Below are 10,679 nucleotides of genomic sequence, written 5' to 3' on the forward strand. Positions count from 1 at the left end.
TAGATTGAAGGTTTTCCACAGGCTTTGTAATAATTTGATTATCACAGATAACCCAGTTACAATGGCTTGGACTTAGAAGTCCCTTCAAGGTCTCAAGTCATTGTAAGTGGGGTTCTTTGGAGGTGGATGTATTTAGGGGATGTGATGCTGGGATCAAGCATATGATGCTGGGACTGATCCATGGTGAGATGTGGGGATTAAAGACATGAGTGACACCTTCGCTAAGGGCAGGTAGTCTGGATAAAATATAAGAGACAAAGGGGAACTCACTTGTCACTTGCTTCCTTCTGGCTTCTGCCTGCCCTAAACTGATTCTTTTCTGCAATGTACTTCTGCTATGCCACCTTGCTTTGGAGCCAGACAACTATGAACTGAAATCCCTACAAACTGTGAGCTACAGTAAACCAACCTTTCCTCCTTTTACTTTGGGTGTTGGATATTTTTTCTCAATAACAAGAGAAGTAACTAAAGATAACAGTAGAAATAAATCAATAAGATTTCAATTTGCCATCTTAGTAACAATAATTAGTGTCAGGACATTTTAAGAGTTGAAGGGTCAGTAATAAACTAACCAGTGTAAGTTCTTGATTTTTTGGAACTAATAAAATCAAAGCAAGCAAAAAAATTCATTTTTTGGTATATTTTGATTGAATGTTACAGAAGAAAAATTTGGTGAGCAGGAAAGATTCTTCCAATGAGGAGACACTTGAGCAAAAACAGAAGAAAATAAGCCCTCTAGATGTTCAAGCAAAATGATCTAGTCTGAGGGTCAGCAGGTTACCAGTGAGGTCAGTGTGTCCAGCACCCAGTGAATGCAGACCACAGAGAAGGGTAGCAAGGTTAGACAAGTAATCAGATGCCAGATGGACAGATTTATGGGTCTTGGTGATTAAAGTTTGCATTGAATGAAGCAGAGCAAGACGATTTCTCTTTTTGGTGGTAGTGTTAGTATTAAACCCTGGGCTCCATGCCTCCTAGGCAAGTGGACTATCCCTGAGCTGCCACTCTAACCCTTTCATTAAAATTTTATTTTGAGACAGTGTCTCACTAAATTAGTCAGGCTGCCTTTAAATTTGTGATCTTCTTGCCTCAGCCTTCCAGGTCGCTGGGATCATCAGTGTGTACCACCACCTGGGGCCATGAGACTTTTAGTGACCATGAGTGGAGAATAGATTATTGGGAGGCAAAGACTATATACTTTGAAACAGAGATTTGCTACTGGAGATGCTAATGGATGGTAAGATTCAGCATGCATTTTGTTGTACAATCAAAAAACATTTGCTAATGGATTTGATGTAGGGTATAAAACAAGGGAAGAGTTAACGACAACAACAAACAACCAACCCCAAGATTTTGCCAGCACATAGGAAGCTTCTTGGAAATGCCTATTTCTGGTGGATAAGAAGCAATATATTCAATGTCAGATTGTGAAGTTTTAGATGCTCAGATACTTACTGGAGTGAAGATGTTCACAAGGAAATTTACTAGATGGAATCTGAAATTTGTTAGAAAAGTTGAGACTTAAGGTATAGACTCTAAGTTCATGAACAGGCAAATGGCTTTGCAAATCATGGGCCTGGCTGAGATTCCATGGAGAATAAGTATAGATTAAAAATAAAAATAAAAGTTCTAAGAATTAAGAACCTTGAGGTATTTCAAGATCAAAAGTTAAAAAGATGATTTTACAAGGCAGGAAAATTAACACAAAATTTTCCTGAGTCAGTAATGTAGTGATAAGTGTTTAATGAATAGCTCTTTAAAATTAAGATCATTTATTTGCAGTGGTTGCTATTTTTTGATGTGACTATTTTTACCATTCCAATTTTAAGCTACTACTTATTTAATAATAGACTTGAAATTTTCAAAGAAATAATAGTTGACTTTTGCAAAGTGGGCTCCAGTGTACTAGGAAGATGGCCTGGTAAATGATGTCAAATTGTACTGATAGAATGAACAAGAAAAAGATTTTATAGTGACAATTGGATTGGTAAAAAGAAAATCAATCGATGAACTTGATCTATATATAGATAAGTAGATTAATCTACTATATATAGATGAAGTAATCAAGTAGATTAATCTACTTGATCTATATGTAGAATATAACAAATGAAAAAGGTGCTCTAAAGGGTGTTTTTGTGAAGCGAGCTATGCTGTTTAGTGAAGATGGTCAAATTTTTCACTGAGAAACAAGTATTTGAGGAGTGAAACATTAACCACACAAAGAATAAGAGAATTTTATAGAAAATAAAATGCCCTTATCAGGAGTGAGTTCGGTAGCTTCAGGAGAAGAAGAAAGACCCGTGTGACGTAAGTCTAGTGAGCAGGGTGTGAAATGGCTGGAAATGAGCTAAGAGATGGAAACAAGATGCTGTACTTCTTGTAGGTCACCAGACAGTCTCTATTCATCATAAATTAAGTGGAATTACATAAAAGAGCTTCAAACAGAAGAGTCTCATAATCTGATTGAGATTTTACTCAAGATTGCTGGTTATTTGGTAGAGAATGCATTCAAGAGTAGAGGGAAAATAAGGAAGTTTGGTGACCCAGCGAGATAATTATTTTAGGTATCCAGACAAGAGATGAGTGGATGCAAGGGAGAAAGGAGAAGAGGCTAATTTAAAAGTTGACAGTATTTGCTGAGTGTAGTATAGGAACAAGAAGGAAGATAAAGGTAAATAATATTTAGATTTGTGACTTGAAGACAGGTAGATGGCTGTACCATTTACTGAATCAGGACAGGTGAAAGGAGAAAGCACATTTCAATGTTTTGTATATTAAATGGATTTAAATATAATGAGGCCAAATCAGCATTAGTCAGGCTTCTCAATGTTGAGAACAATTACCTGACATCCACAATTTAAAGAAGGAGTGATTAAGGCTTACAGTTTCAGAGGACTGAGTCCATGGCTGCTGTCTTTAATTCAGTAACATGATTGAAGGGCTGATAAAGCAAAGATACTTCTTAGTTCTTGGTGATCAGGACACAGAGCAAGGAAACAGTGCCACAGACAAAAGGGCAAGAGACCAGATACAGACCCCAAGTCACTCCTCCAGCAGCCTCCAGCAGATACACTAAGAAATGAGCTTAATTAATTCCCTACGTGGCTCTCAGGTCAATCAGATTGACAAAACTAAGCTTAATGATTGCACCCACAAAGATTTGGACTATATCTATGTACTGGGGAATTGTTGGCACATATATCATGTTTAATCATGGGAGTTGATGAGATTACTTAGGGAAAAAGTTTAGAAAGACAGTAAGATGTAGAATGGGAAAGGAGAAAAGACTACATAGAAAGGAGAAATATTAATATAGTGTGGCATTTTAGTTGCCAAGAAAGAAGAGTATTCCATGAATGAATAGTGCATGTTGAAGGTCCATTGAGACCAGAAAATGTAGAGATCTATTGGAGACGCTAAAGAGGCTGGTTTTGTAGTAACAGCTGGAGTGAGAAGTAAACAGAATTGAAGAGTGAACAACTGGGAGAAAAGTGTATTGCTAGTGAGTCGAAAGGAATTTGGTGAGGAATGGTAACAATGAAATGGGGAATGGCCAAAGAGAGTATCAGAAAATATTGTTTAAGGTGGGCAATGATGGACAGTGTTTGTATCTTTAATGGGAAACATTCAATAGAGAAGGAAAAACTTACGATGAGGGAAGGGGACAATAATCAGAAAAATACCCTGAAAAAGTGAATGACAAATTGAGACGCAAATACACACAAAAAAGTTCCCTTAGCTGAGTGCTGTAGGGAGAAATCTTCCCCAGGGCATCTGAGGGGCAGGAGAAGGTGAGTTCAAAATCAGGAAGGTTTATTGGTTTGGTGATAGATCAAGGATTTCCTATGCTACAATTTATAATTTATTTGTGAAGTATGAAGCAAAATCATCATCATAAAATGGTTGACTGGTATGAAATGCAAAAAAATGAATACATGAGAAGAAAATAGAAAAGTAAACTTTTCAGATAAATGTAGCAGCATTATAGTGTGTTAGTCAGTGTCTATTATGAGCTGATGATCAGAGTGTTCATGATTTAAAATGACACTAATGACATCAATTTTCCCAGTTGTGTGATTTTTCTCAGTAATTTTCATTACAGTATGATTAGAAATTTAAATTATATCCTGAAAGTACACATCAAAATAAATTTTATAATGCTTAAATAGGTAAACATTATCAATTTTTATCTTACTAGCTCTTACTGAGCACCTGCTATTTAGACACTAAATATTCTAAAGCATTAAAGATTCAAAAGAGAAATCATACTCCCTGCTGTGAGAAACTCACAATAGAGCACCCTGAAGATATTTTCAGAATAACTATAATCTCCTTCTATCAACATTTGAGAGCATGTGGCAAAACTCACGTAAACATAGGTTTAAGTTGCATATGTGAGTTTGAAGAATTCATAACAAGCCCATGGCATTTATTTTCATTGTCATCTAACACAGCAGCATTATCTGATATTTTATCAATCAATGCAAGCTAGAATTTCTGATGTTCCACTCCCTTTCTACACATTAATATTGGATATATGCATCTAAAATGATTGTCAAGACAGTCTGATATCTGGTATCTTTCAAAAGTGAAATGCATGTGTCTTACAAATTTTACTTAACATATGAAAGATATAACAGTATAATATATGAAACATACTTTGCCAATGACTCATTATCTCATTCAAAAATCATACACATGGAAAGTAGATGCCAGGATTACCAGTTTTTCCAGATGAAATTGAGTCTAAACAGATAAATAGCTGGAGACCATGGCTTGTACCTGATGAAACTTAGGAGGTTTTTGAAATCAAATCTGTTTTTAAGAGATGCTTCTATAATTCTATTTTTGGAATTATTTTAAGTATTCTAATTTTTAAAAATTAATTTTATTGGTGCATTTTAGATATGCATAATGATCACATTCATCATAGGGAATTTGTACCTGTACACAATATATCTTGATTCTTCTTTTTGTCCAAATCCCCTCCTTTCTCTTTAATCCTCTTCCCCTATTTTTTTGGAAAATTTGTTTCCATTTTTCCTTCTATTCTCTATTTTTTTCTTTTCCCTTCCTTCTTTTTGCCCTCCTCCTTCCTTGTTCTCCTTTCCATTTGAACATTTTCTTTCTATATCTCAGTATTTCTATATCTATATTTTGGTCCTTATTTACCCTTTTGGTTTCTCACACCAGAGAAACAATGCAATTAAATATTCTAATGTTATTACATGTACTAACATTCCACTATCACTGTCATCCCATACCAAGATAGGCAGAGCATTTTTGCACATCTGAAAATTGTGAAGTCTTTGGATATATCTATTATGAAAAAAATTGCCATATTACCTCCAAATACATTTTTATTTTCTGTTTATCCTCATCAGATTGAATTTACTGTGCACTCTCCCTTAGAATTTCTGAGGTAAGCATCATGCTTTATTTCTCCATTTCCTGGTTCAGTGTCTGGAAGAGAGTTGGACTCTGTTTATCTGAACCAAAGTTTAGATACAATGTCCTGAGCAGTTTGTTGACACTGAAGTGAGAATATGGGGTCATGACTCTAGCTTGGTTGTCTTGGATACTTTTCTCTTGTTGCGGAGACAAAATACTTGATGCCCAAAATGAAAGAAGGAAAGGTTTATTTAACTCACAGTTCATGAAGGTTTTAGTATATGTGCAGCTGGCTCCAAGACAGGATCGCATGGCTACGGGGCAGCCATTCATGGCAGCTGAAAGCAATAAGAGCTAAAAGGGCAAAAAAAGAAAATGTTCACCTCCTTTTCTTCCGTATATGGTATGCTGCCTACCTCCCCAGGGTGGGGATAGCACTCACACGGGCAATCCCAATGCTAGACAAGAAGCCAATCTAGAAGTACTAGACTGAGCCACCTCCATGACGGCATGAGGCTTTGGGAGACACAAACCATAGTTTGGAGTTTTCATTCACAAATATTCAATATTCAAATCAGGCTTTGCTGAGAAGCAATGCTCAGGAAAAGACTATGTCTTTCACTTTGATCTATAATAGATGCTTGCGCATACAAGAACTTGCACTTATTTTTTCCTTTTAGGCTTAATATATAAGTTTTAAATGAGAAAATATCTATGTGTATTGTAAAATAGCCCAGAAGTCTGCTCATTATAAAGAAAATGTTGAATATTATTAATAATTATTAATGTCAGAGTATTAATACTATAGTAACACTATAGTACTGTTAGTCATTACTACTGTAATCATTTTACATGATCTCTTTGAAATCAAGACTTGTGTCTTATAAATCTATATACCCTTGATAATATATTTAAGTCCAAAATAGGCAGTGAATCAAACAAGAATCTTAAAATGTGATATCATTTTTCTAACTGCTTGATGTGGTTTTTCTAGCCTTTTATGGAAATCACAGAGAAAATTCTGCAAAACTGTGGTTAATTAATAACAAGGTACGTATTTAAATCACACACATTTAAATCAATTGATTCTTCATACAACTGCTGGTAAATGACAGTACACATAGTCATTCTCAATATAAACTAATTTGAAAAGGTAATTTTCTAATTAATAAATATACACCAATATTAGTGTGATTTTGAGATAAAGTAATTAAGATAGCTGTTGACAACTTCAGAAAAAAAGAAAAGAAAGAATTTTGTTAGTGGCAAGACCTAATAAAAAAATCTGATGGACTCAAGTAGAAAAGCTGACATGCACAATTCCCCATAGAAGACCAATTTGTTACTGATGATGAAATTCAGAAATAACCAGAATAGGAGTTGTGAAATTCATAGCGAATGCCTGTAGGGTAAAATTAATTTCTTTATATCACAGTTTAAAGGCAAACAAAAGGAAATTGCTTATGCCAGATGGGATAGGAAAGGCATTGTGAATAAAAATGAGCATCTCTTTTCTGCTTACAAATATTTGAATTAAGATGGTACGAGCATGTCTGGTTAATAGAAAAACAGTATTGATGGTCGCAACACTTTTAGAGATTTTCTCATTCTTTCTAAATGGACTTCATCAACACAACAAAGTACTTTAAGCCATATATTAAGCATGACACTACCACAGCATAGTTTATTCTCCTTGAATTACTGTTTAGGGCCAAACACAAAAAAGACAAGGGATAGGCACTTGGTCTGTAGTCAGAGAACCGGCTGTGTAATTTGTCTTCAGGCTCTGCCACTGGCAAAAGGAGACTAAGCAGGTCACCATGTCCCTGAGCGACAGTGTCTTCCTTAGTAAAATAAAAACAGATACAGCGTGCCTTTATCCTCCAAATTCTATGAGGATTTAATAAAGTAATGATATTGGCTATTTCTTGTAAACCATAAAGTATATGCATGTAAACTTTTGATTTTGGGTTTTTTTTTTTTTCTGGAAATTATCTCTAATTTTCTGCCTTATTTTATCTGATCTGTTGGTTCACAGCTGCTGGCCAGCTTCCTATGATCTCATGCATTTTTATGCATAACAATTCAAACCTAATCATGGAGGATGCAGTTGAGGGTGATCTCTCTTTTCTCTAAGGACTTTATTTAGCACTTACGATGCTCTATTTACTTTATGTCCATATGCCCTATCCACTTGGCTGTAACATAAACTCTTGTAGAATAACGCTGATTCTAACAGTACTACTACTAATAGCTAACATTTGTTTATTATATGCCAGGTCCTGTGCATAGCATTTTAAATTGACTGTCACATTCTAGAAATAGAAAATACATCATATTTTTCAGTAAAGGTCATATCATGTAACTGTTATATTAACATTTTACACTAACATCTACCACTAAATAAAATAAGAGAATAAAAGATATAGAAATTCAAATTTGTATAGTGTAAACATTTGTCCTACTATTTAATTCAGTGAACTTACGTATAGTGTAAGAGTGAGACCGGAGAGGTTAATCAGTTCTTTCCCCAAGTTAAATTAATTGTTAAATATTGGTGGCAGCCCTGCCAGCTGGGGAAAATCAGGAAGAAAGGTACACAACCACCCGTGTGCCAGCGGCAGCCCCGCAGGTCAGGGAGAACTAGGAAGGAGGCCAAGCACACTCCCAGGACAGCTGGCATACTGGGTGGGAGAGAAGGAACCCCACCCTCCTTAAGCAACCCGCTAATTCAGAGGAACACAGATTGAGAGGATAACAGCTGAAGTAAAGAAACAACATAACGCTTGTATTGTTTGATTGACTTTGCCAGCCTAAATCCGAAAGTCTGAACAACTACTTAGAGGATAAGCATATACAATATAGCAACTGCTGTGGATTTCCTTCTGTCTTACCAGTGTTTTGTTTTGTTTTATTATTCTGTTTTATTCCCTTTAAAATAAAAAATTCTTAAATATTTCACGTAGAGTGAGCCTCTAGCTATGAAAAATATTGTGTAAAGACAGATATTAGTGGAAGAAAATAGAGGGTAAATGCAGACTAAAGAAAGTTTTGATGTTGGAGGAAAAAGCATTGTATCATACTTATTAAGCAAGGGTGAAATGTCTCTGATATAAAACCCTCCAGGCATTTTTGAGGATAACTTGAACCTATGCAGTTTTTGCCACATATGAAGTGAGAAAAAGACAGACTGAAGATGCAGTGGAGAAAGGGCCTCTAAAAGTAGAGATGGTAGTGAGAGGGACCTGCTAAACTGTTAGTAGGATGGGAGAGTGGAAAGTAAATGAGCACCAACCCTATTACCACTGTGGCCGGAATCTCTTTACTCACTGGCATAGAATCTGCTGACGGATCTTTGCTGTACTTGGCCAGTGCTAGAAGATGAAGTTCAGTCACTGTGTACAGGTGTGGCCATATAGATTGTTGGTTTGAGCAGAAAGAGAAATAGGTGCAGTGGTGAATTATAGGATAGAATAGAAAAGTAAATGAATTAGGAAAATGTTGTATTGGTTTATTAAACAATGGTAAAAATCGGTTACGCACTTGTGATTCACTGTATGATATAACACATTATCAACATTGTACTTTTATCATAATATGTTTATCTGTTTAAGTGCAGAGGAAGTATGTAGAGGGGTAACATTTTTCAGAAAAGATGAAGGGAAAGGAGGTGAGGGCATATGGGAAGGCATTATTTTGGTGCAAAGCTGTGGAATAATATCTAAGTATTAAGAAGAACATGAGAATGTGGGTTGGAGTGTGAACTCTGCACAATGGTAAAGTCAAATTAATGCAGTGTAAATTCTGGAGTAGTCAGATGATCCTGAAGTGGAGAGTACAAAGACTTTGCCAACAGTCTTTCCTTGAATAGGACACTAGAAATAATAATAAAAAAAAATCCAACAACTACTGGAGTTTATCTTTCAAAAATTGATAGTGACAAACTATAGGGTGTGATCAATGACAGTGAATGGCTAAGGTTGGGTAGATGAAAAATGTTTATTCTTATGACTATGATTCTTGTGCTCCAACACTTCTGCCCAGAAATAAATTTTGGTGAGTCATAAAACAACATTTTAACCAACTGTCTGTTTGGAATCTGGAGGAAACACTTCACAGTAGTTACCAAAGTACAAATTAACTCTTTACACCAATCTTATCGACCATCAGTGCTGGTGTGTCTGTCCACTGGCATAGAAGCTAGATTATCACACAAATCTTCAGGTCTGATTCTCTGCTCTGTACTAATGGTTGCTATTTAGTCAATGTGTATAGGTATGATTGTATCAGTTTGTTTTAAACAAAACAAAACAATAAAGACTAAAAACATTGGGACAAGATTTCAAATCAACATAATAGGAGATTAGAAATGGTTATTATGTTGTATATTGTTATCTTCAAAGTAGTTGCTCAGATTGTAAGATACAGGTATGAAACTATGATCAAACAATGAAAGCACAAACCATTCTTTTGATGAACTAACAGAGATTAGCGATATGATTATCTGTCATATATAATATTGTACATTATAGATAAATATATATAATTTTTCCCTTTTTTCTTTTCTCCTTCCCCCCATCCCAGTTGTTCTTTCCTTTTGAACAATTTCCTTCCCTTTCACAAATCTACTGAACGTTTTGGTAATGTTCACTCTTTCAGTTTCTTACACTAAGGAGATAATACAATGTTTTATACATGTGAGTTTGAGTTATTTCACTTATTAGTATGGTCTCAAGTCTTATCCATTAAAGCCTCAAGTTGATCCTTTTTTATAGCTGAGAAATATTCCACTGAATGAGAATACCATACCATCTTTTTTATCCATTCAGTGGTTGATGGACATTTGTGTTTGTGTTGTTTCCAAGATTTGGCTACTACAAAGTGTGCTGCTCTAAACATGGGTGCACATTGATTGCTTGGTATGATGTTTTCAACTCTTCTGGGAAAATACCCAGAAGAAGAATAGCTGGATGAAATGGGACTTCCAATTCTATTTTTGAGGAATCTCCACACTGATTCCCACAATATTTGTACCAATCTACTCTCCCATCAACAGTGAAGAAAGATTTCCTTTCTCCCACAGCCTCACCAGCATTTGTTATTAGTTGATTTCTTGACAATAGCCTTTCTTTCTGGAGTAAGATGGAATCTGAGTGTTGTTTTAAGTTGCATCTCTTGGATGACCAGTGATGTTGAGTGGTTTTTCATATATTTATTTGTCATTTGTATTTATTCATCCTAGAAGCATCATCTCTGATGTCCATTTTTGGATTGGGCCTTTAAATTTG

The 10,679-nt window shown here is 35.4% G+C and overlaps 1 long non-coding RNA gene across 2 annotated transcripts in view; it reads left to right on the top strand.

The window, feature by feature from the left end:
• The window catches only part of LOC134470415 (uncharacterized), an 85,090-nt gene that overhangs the window by 43,761 nt on the left and 30,650 nt on the right, over positions 1–10,679 (top strand). Inside the window, exons 2-3 of one of the 2 annotated variants that reach the window (XR_010039259.1) lie at positions 1,094–1,237; positions 6,386–6,441. The exons of the other annotated variant lie outside the window; for it this stretch is intronic. This is a non-coding gene — a long non-coding RNA (uncharacterized LOC134470415). The remainder of the gene's footprint in view (positions 1–1,093; positions 1,238–6,385; positions 6,442–10,679) is intronic. 2 annotated transcript variants of the gene reach the window in all.

This window comes from Cavia porcellus, unplaced genomic scaffold, assembly GCF_034190915.1.
Source record: "Cavia porcellus strain 051 isolate PalLab524CR breed Dunkin Hartley unplaced genomic scaffold, mCavPor4.1 scaffold_1, whole genome shotgun sequence".
NCBI classification, from domain to species: Eukaryota; Metazoa; Chordata; class Mammalia; order Rodentia; family Caviidae; genus Cavia; species Cavia porcellus.